Genomic DNA, 15,488 nt, shown 5'->3' with positions numbered 1-15,488 from the left:
TTACAAAGTGGTTAGCCTCTGACTGATTACATATTCAGAGTGATCAAACGATTAAACAAGGAAATACAATTATCCTTCTTATACAGTCAAATATAATTAATCAATTTACTTTCGCACTGAAATGTGCGAGCTTCAACTGATTGTCAACAATTAAGAAATGGCAATAATTCGACAAGCACTGTGAATATTAATTTTAATAAGTGATTTGTGTTATTAAATTGTAGCAATCAAAACGTTGAAAACTTGCGACTTTTTCAATGAGTGTTATTTAATGTGAATTGCCGTAAGTGAAAGAAAAGATACACTTTTTTAGTGTGCGTGGAAACTCCGTATTTTCAAAGCGTGTTGTGAAAACACTGAAATATTTGCTTTGGTCATTGGGGTAAAACTTTTGAAATATTTATGATCTGTGTACAAAGTAGACTTCATCATTAACCTGAACTGTAATTCTTGCATTTTACATGGTTCTGCAGCACCAAGTATGTTCAGCTGTTTGCTTGCATTTACATTGGGAAATAATTGGATACTGGCTTTTATTAGCATCTGCACAAGATAGCGTCCAGCATTTTAAAGTACAGAAGGAAACTGTTTGGTCACTGTATCTGAATCAGTTCTAGAAATGTCTCCCTAACTCCTCTCATTTGCCAGCACTAACTCTGTCCGCCTTTATATTCGTAACTTCCAAATATTTGTCCAGATTGTTTCTCATTTTTCATCCACAACTCTTCCAGGCAGCCCATGACTCGTTTTTTTTTAAAAAAAGGCTTCATTCCTACTGCCAGAAAATCGTGTTAAAGTAACGCAAATGTACTAAGAATAATGAAGCCATATGGAACAATGTGGATCAGTCTCCCTGTGCAGCCTCTGCTCCATTTGTGTGTGAGCATCTCTGAGACCTTCCTGCTCGTGTATTAGTGACTTGACAAGCTGCATTCGTCATCCTGTTTCTTTGTAAGTGATTTCAGGTGTGAACTGGTTTCTTTCTTAGCCCGTGTAAGTGAAGCGTGGGAGTGAGCAGATTCCGTGCCTCCTTGTGTAATTAGCAGGGGGTCTAAATGGGCGGTCCCTCTCCTTGTCCAACAGTTTTGTTGGGATTAATGAATTGCCAATATTATTGTGAACCCAGATTAAGGTCCTGAATGAGCTTCACAGTTTCTGGTGGAAATGTGGTGTCTGGATGAGCTGTTACGTGAGTATTACTCAAATGTGAACAACATGATAGTGAATGTTGGCCAGGTCTTGTTGCACATGGACACAGACTGCTTCAGGAGCTGAGAGGCGACAAATTGCTCGGAACATTGTAGAAACTTAAATTAGTGTACGCACTTCTGCTCAGTGTGGACTCAATGTGCTGAATGGCCTCCTTCCATGCACTGTCAGAATTCTATAATGACCATCGAGAGGTGTCTGGGCTCAGGACGCAACGCTGAGGATCTCCTTCAAAGATGTCCCACGGCAGGTAGAAAGGATAGTGAAGAAGGCATTTCGTATGTTTTCTTTTATTGATCAGAGTATTGCGTACAGATTTTAGGAAGTTCTGTTGCGGTTGTGTAGGACATTGATGAGGCCACTGTTGGAGTATTGCGTGCAATTCTGGATTTTTTCCTATCGGAACGATGTTGTGAAATTTGAAAGAGTTCAGAAAACATTTGCAAGAATGTTGCCAGGTTTGGAGGATTTGAGGTACAGGGAGAGGCTGAATAGGCTGCGGCTGTTTTCCCTGGAGTGTCGGAGGCTGAGGGGTGATCTTATAGAGGATTACAAAATTATGAAGGGCATGGATAGGGCAAATAGGCAAAGTCTTTCCCCTGTATTGGGGAATTCCAGTACTAGAGGGCAAAAGTGTAGGGTGGGTGGGGAAATATATAAAGGAGACCTAAGAGGCAACATTTTAACACAGTGTGTTACGGGTATGGAATGAGATGCCAGCGGAAGTGGTGGAGGCTGGTACAATTGCAACATTTAAGAGGCATTTGGTTGGGTATATGAATAGGAAGGGTTTGGAGGGATATGGGCCGGGTGCTGGCAGGTTGGACTAGATCGGGTTGGGATATCTCGTCGGCATGGACGGGTTGAACCGAAGGGTCTGTTTCCATGCTGTCCATCTCTATATGACTCCATGGCTTAGATGATTGTTATCCACTGATAATAAACATCTTCCCTTGAGCTGTAAATGACTGCAAACAGTCGAGGGATCACAATCGATTATCCTTCAAAGCAATGTTTATCAGAATTCCTTGATGTCATCCTCAGTCACATTTACTGTCCTGACAATAGGGCCAATCCTTCTGACTTGAAACCCTGTGTTACCTAACTTTTTCAGGTTATGAGGTAATGTTTTAGGAACAGGGAATGCTTTCTTCAAGCAGATGGTAGGGAATGACAGCAATTCTGTTTTCCAGAGAACCAGGGAGCAAGATCACTGAAAGTATTTATAGAGAAGACATATGGATTTTCACCTGAAGCAGAGTTGGCAGCTGTGAAGAGTTTAACATTAAAGATGATTTGAGAAATACAGAAGATGTGCCTTGATCTTACTGAAAGTCAATGCATGCTTGGAGGGTGAACGAAATGTCCAGGTTCAGATGATCTCGCATTCTGTTCATGGAAATGTAGTGGATGCAATTTTCCTGAAGTTTTGTCATTGATTGTTGCAGTCAGTGAGACAAGAGAACTTTGTGAGCCATCTCTGGGGGATGTATGGGAGCTGTATTCACAGTGAATCTCGATCTACAGCATCAAAACAAATGAAGCACATGTTACAAAGAGGAAGACCTATAAAGAGAGATGAGGGGGTTCTTTTAACAATCATATTTTTCAAACTACACAAAGTCTATACGACAGTGTTGAGGGGCTGAATGGGTCTTCTTTTTGTCCAGTCACCAGATTATAGCGGAAAGTGGCCTCCAGCCGTTCCTGATGACGGTAGGATTCTGGATTCCTGATGTAGGGTTTTTGCCCGAAACGTCGATTTTCCTGCTCCTTGGATGCTGCCTGACTGGCTGTGTTTTTCCAGAACCACTCTAATCCAGACTCCAGCTGCTACTGTCTAGCAGGTTTGAGGGACTGAATGGAGCCCAGGAACATGGGACTGAGGAACAGGAGTGGGGCATAAGACACTTTGAGCCTTCTCCACGAAGATTGTGGCTGATCTGGTCTTTTTCTCAACCCCACCCTCCTGACTGAATCAGATTATCCGTGACTGACGTCTCTGTCAAATGTTTAACTAACTCAGTTTTGAAAAACATGTAAACAGAAAGGCAGCACAAACGGACTGAGGAACAGGAGTGGGGCATAAGACACTTTGAGCCTTATCCACTAAGATTGTGGCTGATCTGGTCTTTTTCTCAACCCCACCCTCCTGTCTGAATCAGATTATCCGTGACTGACGTCTCTGTCAAATGTTTAACTAACTCAGTTTTGAAAAACATGTCAACAGAAAGGCAGCACAAACTTCCAATGAGGATAATCACTATTCAAAAGACCATTTTAGCATTTTTCCTCATCCCTTTCACAACTTAAAACGGCATGGAAAGAGACCCTTTAGTCCCACTTATTAACGCCGACCAGAAATCCTAATCATTTCCAGTCCCATTTGCAAGTTTCTGGCACATATACCTCACACCCTTCATATTCATATCCCAATCCAGATGTCTTTTCAATGGATGTAGGTTTGCTCGCTAAGACGGATGGTTTATTTTCAGACGTTTTGTCACCGTACGAGGTAACAACTTCAGTGAGAGTGAGGACTAAGAACTGCTGATGTTTCATGTTTTCTTTTTATATGTTTGGGTTTCTTTGGGTTGGTGATATAATTTCCTGTGGTGATATTATTTCTTTTTTTTTTCTCAGGGGTGTCAAACGGGGTCCAAGTCAATGTGTTTGTTTGTAGGTTTCCGGTTGGAATGCCATGCTTCTAGAAATTATCGTGCGTGTCTCTTTTTGGCTTGTCCTAGGATAGATGTATTGTCCCAGATGAAGTGGTGTCCTTCCTTATCTGTATGTCAGGATACTAGTGAGAGTGGTCATGTCGTTTTGTGACTAGTCGATGTTCATGCATTCTGGTGGCAAGTTTTCTGCCGAGTTGTCTCATGTAGTGTTTGTCTTTCACGGTATCAAATACGCTAAAACCGGCCCTAAAATGGGAAACAAATGCCGTCTGGCAGAGTTCAAACCACGAACAGCTGTTCGTCGTGCATGAATGACTAAAAGAAAACAGGTACCACCGAAATGTCTGAAATACAAACCAGCTCTTAACACCCTGCTAGCCAAAAGAATAGCAGAGCACAATGGCCGCAGAATGCTTAGAGAAATGATTAACGGTGCCTACAACAGACTACAAATAAAACCGGAAACTTTGCATCAAAAATCTTTACTCACTCATGGAACAGACCATGAATGCACAGACACAGTACAACAATCCACAGATATTAGACTGCGACAAACACAGAAAATGAGTAAACTGGACCTGCAGAAAACACTAGACAAACTAATACAAAATAACAACACTGACAATCCAGAAGCATGGTTCAAAAAAATCTTATTTGATCGAACCTTAACTGACACTAAGAAAGCCGTCTTAGTAAAAGGATTAAATTGCAACTTCCAGGAAGTGTACAAGAAAGTTTTTTTTCGCAGCATTCAGAACAGCGCTGAAACACAATCAAATAACGGAAGAAACCCACCACACTAGCAGACAGGTAGTCACACCAACATTACGCAGGAGAAAGGAAGGAATCACACTGAATACACAAGAAAGGAAAGCACGAGAAAGACTAAGAAAACACAAGAAAGGAAAGCACGAGAAAGACTAAGAAAAGATAAAAACATTTGCATTCTACCAGCAGACAAATGACGCTTCACAGTCATTTTAAATCAAAGAGACTACTTTGAAAAAGTGAACAACAAGTGGCGGTAGACCAGACCCCACAAATAGAGAACCGAATCACAGTTCCACACAATAAACTTCAGAAATCTGGAGAAATAAATAAGGCCGACTTCAAAAAAGTGAGACCAGACAGATTCAACACTCCACGCATCTATGGATTACACAACAATCACAAACCAGCAGCGACCCTCAGTCCCATAGTCTCGTTACTTGGCACACCTACTTACACCTTGGCCAAGGAGCAACACCAAAGACGAAAACGCTTAATAGAAAACTCAATCCCGTCCATCCACTGAACATCGTTCCTGACCATGATCAAAGAAGTAAAGATAGAAGAGGATGAAATAATGATCTCTTTTGATGTATCAGCCCTGTTCACATCAATCAACATCAACATGAACAAGGCAACACTGACGACACTATTAGTAATCCCAAAGACACATACACCAGACACCACCAACTTCAACAGGAAAGACAGTATCGTCAAGCTAGTGGACCTATGCCTTACGACCCACTTCAGATTCAGCAACAAAACTCACAGACAAGCTAATGGAACAACCATGCAATCTCCGATATCAGGGCTCTTAGCAGAGATAGTAATACAGAGACTCGAACAAACAGCTCTGCCAATCATCCAACCAAAGCTTTTGGTCTGCTACGTGGATGACACCTTTGTCGTGACTAAACAAAAAAGAGGAGGAAACCTTGAAGACAATCGAAAATATACTTACTGGCATAAAATTCACCAAAGAAAGAGGAAAACTACAACAAACTACCATTTGTCGATATCACAGGAGAGTGAACAACCAATTTGGAACTTCAAACCCGCGTCTACAGGAAAACAATACACATGGACCAAATTTTGAACTACAGAAGCAATCGCCCCAACATCCACAAACGAAGCTGCATCAGAACATCGTTTCAACGAGCCACCACCCACTGCAGCACAGAGGAACTATGCAGAGCGGAGGAAAATCATTGATACAGTGTGTTCAAGAAGAACGGTATCCCAATGAAACCACTTCCCCAATTCCTCAGCAGAAAACCTAAACAAGCTGACAAGGTACGTCCAGAAACTCTTGCCTCTCTCCCCTACATCATAGACATCTCAGAAATGACTGCCAGACTACTCAGACCACTTGGAATCACGGTAGCCCACAAAGCACCAACACACTAAAACAGCAGCAAACGAACTTGAAAGACCGTATACAGACAACAAGTAAAACTAATGTAATTTAAAAATTACTGTGCACACACTACATTGGATAAACAGGGAGAAAACTAGCCAGCAAGATACATGAACATCAACTAGCCACAAAACTATAGGACCCTTTCTCACTAGTATCCCCATATACAGAAAAGAAATGGTGCCGATTGGACTGGGACAACACGTCCATCCTCGGACAAGCCAGAGACATGCAGTAAAAGTCCTCGAAGCATGACATTCCAAATGGAACTCTATCAACAAACATTGATTAGACCACGTTTACCAACCCTGGGAAAAAGAACAGGAAATGACATCACCATAGGAAATGACATCATTACAGGAAATGTCATCACCAGCCCAAAGAAACCCAAACATATAAATACAAAGCAGGGAACATTAGAAGTGATTATTCCGGACGCTCACTGAAGATGTTACCTAGTATGGTGACGAAACGTCTGAAAATGAACCTTCCACCTCAGCGAGCATACCTACATACCGAAACTCATCCTGATCTACAAATCGTTGGAAAAAAAAACGATAATGCCTTTTAATGCAATTGTATCATCCTCCACTAATTCCTCTGGTCGCCAGCTCCAGAAACGAACCACCCCCTGCGTGAACAAGTCGTCTGTAGCTGTAAAATCTTTCACCTCTCACCATAACATATTGCCCACTATTTGTTGACTCCACTAATCTGAGATAAGGACGTTGAATATTAATACTATCCATGCACTTTTTGATTATTATCAACCTCTATAATGTCATCGCTCAGACTCCGACGGTCCAAGGTAAAAATGACCCAGTCTGTCCAGCCTCTCCCTTTATTTCAAACCTTCCAGTCCCGGCAACAATCTTGTAAATCTTTTCTGCAGCATCTCACGTTTAACAGCATTCTTCCTATTGCAGCGGGGGGTGAACCGAGTTAAACACAGTATTCTAAATGTGGCCTCACTAACCTGTCCAACCGCAACACGACCCCCCAACTTCAATACTCAATGCTCTCACCAATAAAGGCGAGCACAACAAACGCCTTCTTCACCATCCTGTCTACGTGCAATTCTACCTTTAAGGAACGATGAGCCGGCAGCTTTTTTTAACAACACTTTTCAGGGCTTCACCATTAATTTTATAAGTCATGCCCTGCTTCACCTCACAAAAAATGCATAAGCTCATGTTTATCTAAATCATACTTCACCAGCAACTACTTGGCCTTTTGGCTCACTTTATCGATGTCCCATTGAACTCTGACATAATAGAACATAGAACAGTACAGCACAATGGAGGCCATTCAGCCCTCCATATCGTGCTAGTCCTTTATCCTACTCTGAGCTCAAATTAACCTATTTCCTCACCAATTTACTATCATCCATGTGTCTATCCAAGAATCCCTTGTGTCCCTCATTTTTATGATTCCACGACCACTGCTGGCAGCGGTTTCGACGCACTCACCACTCTCTGAGTAAAGAATCTGCCTCTGACATCCCCAGTAAATCTTCCTCCAATTACAGTTCCGCTCTGTGTTTGACATGCCGCCATGGGTAAAAGTCTCTCTCTCGACACATTCTATCTATTCTTCCTAACATCTTGTACACCTTTATCAAGTCACATCTCATTTCTTTTCTCTCCAGTGCGAACAGTCAGAAATCCCTCAAACTTTCTTCATAAGGCGTGATTTCCAATCCAGACAGCATCCTGGTAAATCTCCTCTTCTCCCTCTTGAAACCTTCCATATCCTTCCTATGATGAGGCAAATAGAATTGAACATAAAATTCCAAATGTGATCTTCTTCACCGTCTACGATATTATTTATTTTGTTGATAAGCAAACATGATAATCATGGAAATATTCACATCCAAATCATTTTCAAACATGATGAAAATCAGCAGATTCAACACTGATAATTGCTGCACACTGCTGGTCACAGGCCTCCTGTAAAAAAACATCCTCGACCCACACACTCTGTCTCCTATCTACAATCCAATTTTGTGATCAATTCGCGAGCTCATCTCGGATCCATTTATGACCTAACCGTACTAACTTATCTGCCGCCCACAATCTCGTTGAATGCCTTGTTGAAGTCAATATGAATAACATCTACCACACTGACTTGATAAATCTTCTTCATTTCCTCTTGAAAAAAACTGAATCAAGCCAGTAAGGCTCGATTTTCCATGTGTAATACCAGATCTATAATCAGTCATTCCATTTCGAAGTAAATGTACATCCTATCCCTCAGAATCCCGATCAACATCACACCCACCATTGATGTCAGGCTCACCGATCCATCATTACCTGGCTTTCAGTCACGATTTCCTTTTCTCGTCCGTCTCCACAAGGGGGCACAGCAAATGCTAAATGTAAGCAAGTTCGTTGTGTGATAAATAATACAGGGCTCACACTGAATCAGCGTCAGTGTTAGGAATAAATCAAGCAGATATTTTAATCTGCTAAAATTAAGCATATGACCAAAACAGGATTACTCGATCATTGATGGAAAGAGGAATGACAAACAGTTTAGATACTGCAAATATGGGTAGCAATGTTTCCCTTTCTAAAAATACTGACAAACGCACATTTAAGATAATAAACTGAGAAAGAAAATATCTGTGAATCGTTTACTTATAAGAACTTTGGTCGAATATGAGGTGGACTCATGACGAAAGGAAAAATTAGGGATATTCGCTAAATATATTCACCTAATGAAGTTATTCTTACTCTTACCAGCAGTAGCAACGGTATTCCTCCCCGGAACAGATGGAATTGGATGAGTTCCCTTTGCTTCAGGCAATGGGAGATTCCAATTAGTCCTCAACAGGTTGTAAGATGGAAAGATGACAGAGGAGTCTTCAGCTTGTACACATTGCTGTGGAGGAACACGGAGAGAGCGAGGGAGCAACTTCCCTTCTCGGGAAGTTAGAATTTCCTCCTCTCCGAGTTCAATCACACAATGATGTTATCCGACCTCCAACTGGGCCACGAGACTCTCCTTGAACAGTGCCTGAACTTCACCCCATCATATCCCCTGCTCCATGTAGATGCATCATTGCTCTTGCCATACACAGAGCCATTTCCTTTGTAACAAGAGACCTCACTTGATTTGAATACACGTTTATATGTTCCAATTAAGTTTTAAAAAAACGTTTAATATCTTACAATACGTATATTGAAATGAATGTGTCTTATACTTAAACTACTTCTGAACTTTAAATCTGCCATTCAAGATTAACTACCCACTAGGTATTCACTAGCTATATTCTTCTCAAGATCTTGTATGTCAATAAGAACATCTCTCGTTCTCAGTGCTAAACTTTTAACTATTCATAACATAATGCCTTCATTTCAAGAGCGAGAAAAGAGAAACATCGTTTAATTGTTTTGAAAACAATTATCTTTTTCAGTTTAGGGACACATACCTACACACTGCATCGGATGTGATCTCAACAATGTCCAGTTGAAAGACATCCCTGAAATCAGACCCAATGCCCAGAGCAAGAAACAGTAGAATTGCTTTTTCCTTCCAAATGACTTGATGCATCTTCAGACCTGCTTCATGTGATTCATATAGCAGGACACATAAATCCCACTGTACCACCATGTTCTGCATTATTTCTTTATTTAAATAATTTGCAGTTGCTTTATCTTTTCCCCAAAACACAAAGTTCCCATCGCCCACATTGTGCTGTTCTTTTCTTGCCGATGGCATTGTTAGTCCCCTCCCCTCTCTGTACCTCACTGCAGCTGCTCTGATTCCAATTTAAATCTTATCGAATGGTTATGCTGGTGTATGAGCAAACGGAGCTCCATTCCATTCAATTCCTTCATCCAAACGATTAATCGATATTGTAAATTGCTTCTGACCTCACATTGATCCCTGAGGAATTCCAGTAGGTACAGCTTGCCAACCTGAAAATAAGTAATTATCTCTGTTGTTTACTTTCCACTAGCTAAACTGGGGTCCCCTGCTCCTGTGTTGTACTCTTGGACAGGCGGCATGACCTCCTCCTTTGCTGTGTAGCTGGCTGTCACGATGTTTTTGAGCACAACAATACTCCATTAGGACATTTGTTGTCAGATCACCAGGTAGAAGTCGTAATATCAGTGTTACTAATCCCTGATAGTTTAAAAGATAAGCACACAATGTAGAATAACATTTGATTTGAATGCTGCACGGTCAAAACGCTGTCTTTCAGCTGCAGCAATCAATCTCGTTTGCTTTCTCAGTCAGGTGTTCAATTTACCCCGGACATATATTGAGGAGCAGAGGAAATATCACATTAAAGCAAATAGAGTGGTGCTGGAAAACGACAGCAGGTCAGGGAGCATCCGAGGAGCAGGAGAATTGAAATTTCTTGCGTAAACCGTCCATCAGGAATGACGCTTCCAGTCCGGAGGGATGAGATAAAAATGGGAGGGGTGTTGGGTCAGGGGAAGGTAATTGGGAATCCGATAGATACGTGAAGGTGGGGCCGAAGGTGATAGTCGGAGAGGAAGATGGAAAGGATAGACGGGAAAGGTGATGTACAGGTCATGAAGGCAGTGCCAATTTGGGATATGTCTAGGAGACCTGCACCAACCAGCCCCACAGTTATGCAGCTGAACACTTCAACTGCCCGCACACTCCACCAACGACATGCATATCCTAGGCCTCCTTCTTCGCCAAACCCTTCCAATCCAACGCCTGGTGCAAGAACGCCTCATGTGCACTCCTTCTGAAGAGATTTCCCGCTCGCCTGATTAATTTGCATCCCTTTAACAACGCAACCAATACAGATAATTTTCATCATTAATTCCAATTTTGGCCGTGTATACTGTGTGGAAAGCTTCCCGCGGTCACTGAACATTAAATTTTTTTTTAAAAAATGTCACTGTGGGGTTACCTTATACAGGTTCAGAAAATCATGAGGGACATTGGTGGAGTGAACGAGCAAGGTCTTTTTTTTTCCTTGTGGTGAGGTTGTGTAGAACGAAAGGGCATATGTTTAGGGTGAGACGGCGATGATTAAGAAAGTTTCTCAGCGGCTACTTTTTCATCCAGAGCGTGGAGCATGTATGGAGTGAGCTGCCAAGAGGAAATATTACAGACTAGTAAAATTACATGATTTAAATGGCATTTGAGTGGAGGTATGAAACGGAAGGGTTTTGGATGGATATGAATCAAATGCTCGCAAGTGGGACGAGATTTGTTTAGGATGTCTGCTTGGCGTGGCCGAGTTGGACTGAAGGAGCAGTTTTAGTACTGTATAATTCCCTGACAGTAACAGAATATTTAATTCCATTTCTGTGTAAACTCTTACAGAGGACTAATGGTCTCCACCATCTCATTGTCACGACCCTGACTGGCTGAATGGGATTCTCATCTCCCTCTGTAATAGTCTCGAGTTGTGAAGTGATAGAACACCGCATGGAGTAGATACTGCAGTTGCCATTCGGCCCCATGAGAAACAGATCATTTTAGAAAGACCATGGCTGGTCTGTTTGTGAATGAACACCATTTGCTGTTTATACCCAGTAAATATTGACTCTCCTGTCCATAAATGGTCAGTCATGGTCAGACTTGAATATCTTCAATGACCCATTGTTCCTTGTGCCCTGGGATGAAAACACCACAGACAACATCTCATGAAGGAGACGGACACAACGTTTTCTCAATCGTAAATGGGGACCCTCTTAATTTTAAAGTGTATCAACCTCACAGCAAGTCACCTCCTCTTGTGAGAAATAAGTACACAACAATTATGAATAGACATCAACCATTTAGGTCCTCAAACCTATCCCACATTTTTATTGATTGTTCAGCAAACTATTTGTCAAACTCTATGTTCAGTGCACTCTTGGGTAAACATTTCCATTACCGTAAAACATACAGCGTACGAAAGTGGAGCAGAACTTAGCCATTTGGCACATTGAGTCGAATCTAAGAACAAAGAAGAAAGAACAAAAAAAAATCTATAGCCCACGAACAGCCCCTTGACCCTCCAAGCCTGAGCCAATCCAAATCCATTGTCTAAACCAGTCGCCCAATTCCTAACCATCTATATCCTTCTGCTCCCCATCGACTCATGCGTCTGGCTAAACGCATATTAAATGAATCTACTGTGCCTGCCTCTACTACCTCTGCTGGCGACGCTTTCCAGTCACCGACCAACCACTGTGTAAAGCACCGACTGCGTGTATCCACTTTAAACATTTCACCTCTCACCTGGAATGCGTGATCTCTCGGTATTGAAACGTTCACCATGGGAAAAAGTTTATCTCTATGTACCCTTCATGATTTTGTGGACCTCAATCAGGTTCCTCCATTAATCTCATATAATCGAATGAAAACAATCCTCACCTACTCAAGGTCTCTTCATTTCTAGCATCTTCCATACCAGGCAACATCCTCGTAAATCTTGTCTTCACCCTCTCCAAAGCAGCAACATCTTTTTGGTAATGTGGCGACCACAACACGACACAGTATTCTAAATCCGGCCGAACGAAATCTTGTACAATTTTACCAAGACCTGCTAGCTATTTTACTCAATACCCCGTCCGATGAAGGCAAGCATACCACATGACTTCTTGACAATTCTGTCCACCTGTGCAGCAACCTTCAGTGCACGAGCACCAGAGCTACAAATCTTCTCCCAAACTTTGAACACCTTTATAGGCTTAATCCTTTAAAATCCAGACAGGTCCAGAAATAAGTAGAGTCCATGATTGAGCCAGAGCGAGTGGAGTTCACTGATCATCTTCATTCCCAAACTGGGCGGTGCTCAACGATTTTGCGTGGACTATTGGAAGGTCAACGCCTTTATAAAATCGGACTCATATCCAATTCCGAGGACTGTATCAATACATTTCGAAATCAGTTAAATCACCAAGGTTGAATCACTGTGTGGTTAAAGGCAGGTATCCTTTGTGGAGATGGCGAAATGAAAATCCGTGTTTGTCACCCCAAATGGGCGATGTCACTTTAAAGTATTGCCTCTGGAATGAAGGACGCACCCGCCATATTTCAAAATCACAGGAACACGGGTGTGGCGGGAATAATCGACTGTACACTCTGTTTGGACGATGTAGTGATCATTATTAAGTCCTGGAAACGTCACATGGTATTACAGGCAGAGCTGTGTGAACTACTATGTAGAGGAAAACACATAATAAACTTCAACAAAACTGCAATCACAAAAAGAGAGCTGTCTTTCATCAGCCAAAGGGTCGGTCTTGGAATGTTGATCCAATGGAAAGCAATGACAAAAGCCGTCGAAGAATTTGCACGACTAAACTCGATTGACGAGGAGCTTCGATGCTTAGGACTAAACGGATTCTATTGGAAGATTTTCTTCCCAAAACCCATCAGTGAAGTGGAATGGTTAATCGATTTTCTGAAGAAGAACACAATGCTTGGGAGGACAGAACAATGTCAGAAGGCATTCGAACATTTGAAATCAATATGAACAAATGGACCAGTTTGAGCGATATCAAACGTTTCAAAACGTTATCAAGTTGCCATCGATGTTCGTGACAAAGAAGTTGTAACTGTACTTCCACAGGAAGACGATGATGTGTTTGTACTGGCAGTTGGTTTATTTTCGAAAAAACTTAACATCCACGAAATACTGCACGATCGAAAACGAAATATTGAGTGATGGTACTGGCCTGACGACATTTTAATGTGTATCTTACGAACAACTTATCAGAGTCGGTTTTCTACACGGAGTACACTGCTCTGACGTTCTGGGAACTCTATAAACACAAAAATATGTGACCATATTCTAGAATCTCAAGTTACAGACGGTTAATTTACATATTGTTTATATTGGGGTCTTATGAATGTAATTGCAGATGTGTTATCCCGGATTTAACTGATAAACCACAGATAATATTGATATCTATCCATTGTTGTACTTCAGTACGAAGACGATGATATGACGTTAAATTGTGTTTAAGGAATAGAGAAACAAAGAAGCCATATTTTCATTATGATGGTTTACTTTCCCTTAAAGTGGGAGGTGTTACAAAGGTGTAGAAATACTACGCTCTTAAGAGGGTTGAAAAGCTAGCAGAACTGACACTACACGATGTGTTAGAAGAATGTAACAATGAAAGTTTGGTCGAAAATGTAGCAGTAGCTAGGTTGCTCTGTGACAAAGCTGCGAATGTGTTGGCTGGAAAAGCGCAGCAGGTCAGGCAGCATTCAAGGAGCAGGAGAATCGACTTTTCGGGCATGAGCACTTCTTGAGGAATGAGGAAAGTGTGTCCAGCAGGCGAAGATAAAAGGTAGGGAGGAGGGACTTGGGGGAGGGGCGTTGGAAATGCGATAGGTGCAAGGAGGTCAAGGTGAGGGTGATAGGCCGGAGTGGGGTGGGAGCAGAGAGGTCAGGAAGAAGATTGCAGGTTAGGAAGGCGGTGCTGAGTTCGAGGGATTTGACTGAGACAAACTTAATTGAACTTGCCAGCTTCTGTTCTCCTTCTCCAGAACAGACACATCCTTCCTGTGTGGTGACCAGACGTACAAGCAATATTTCAGCTGTGCCCAAACTAAAGTTCTGTGCAGGTCCAACATATTCTTCTGCTTTTAAAGTCTATGCCCCGAATGATAATGGAAACGGTCGTTCTTAATTATACCCTAAACATATGGACAAGGACGCGAAGATACCTCTATTCCTTTGAGCCTCGTCATGACCCAGCAGTCACGACTACACTCCTGTCATGATTCTTCTTCCAAAGTGCGTTTCCTAAACTTATTTAGGTTCAACGCAATTCTCAACTCATTTGAAGACCTGGATTATTGAGGTATTTTTCTGTCGGGCTATCTTTCTGCCGTCCACAAAATTTTAAAATGTACCACACATCTCTGTGTCTGAACGATTTACAAATACAGTAAACATTTCAGGTTCCAGCCTGTAACCTTCTGTCTCACGAATTGCAAAGCTGAACCAGTCCCAAGTTAGCTCCTGTCTACTTCCTACCAAACACGTCATTCTTCTCTCCATGCCGCCCTTGCACATGTACATTCTATGTACGCGGTGGAACACCTTGTATAAAGCCTTCTTGATATTTAATTAAACCACGTCCAAGGGGTGCCCTTTGTCGACAACTCATGTTGTCAATTAACTCAAACAGCTTCCTTAAAACATGATGCTTCAACAAACCATATTTTTCTTTTCCCCAATTGCGTTGAAATCATCGAAATACCTTTTTACAACTTTTCACCTTCATTATTCCTAAGCCAATGTTTTAACCAGCTGCAATTGGTGGAAAACAGAGGCACTGGACTTTTGGAAGTCTGGTAGTGCTGAAAGGGAGGGGGATGGTAGGCTTCCATCAAATAACTCAAAAACAAATGCTTTTAAAATTCGGACAATGCTCGAATATACACACAGAAAAACATGATCAAATCTGTGAGTA

Source organism: Chiloscyllium plagiosum, chromosome 8 (assembly GCF_004010195.1).
Source record: "Chiloscyllium plagiosum isolate BGI_BamShark_2017 chromosome 8, ASM401019v2, whole genome shotgun sequence".
NCBI classification, from domain to species: Eukaryota; Metazoa; Chordata; class Chondrichthyes; order Orectolobiformes; family Hemiscylliidae; genus Chiloscyllium; species Chiloscyllium plagiosum.
The sequence above is the reverse complement of the archived record's forward strand: the minus strand, read 5'-3'. Positions refer to the sequence as shown.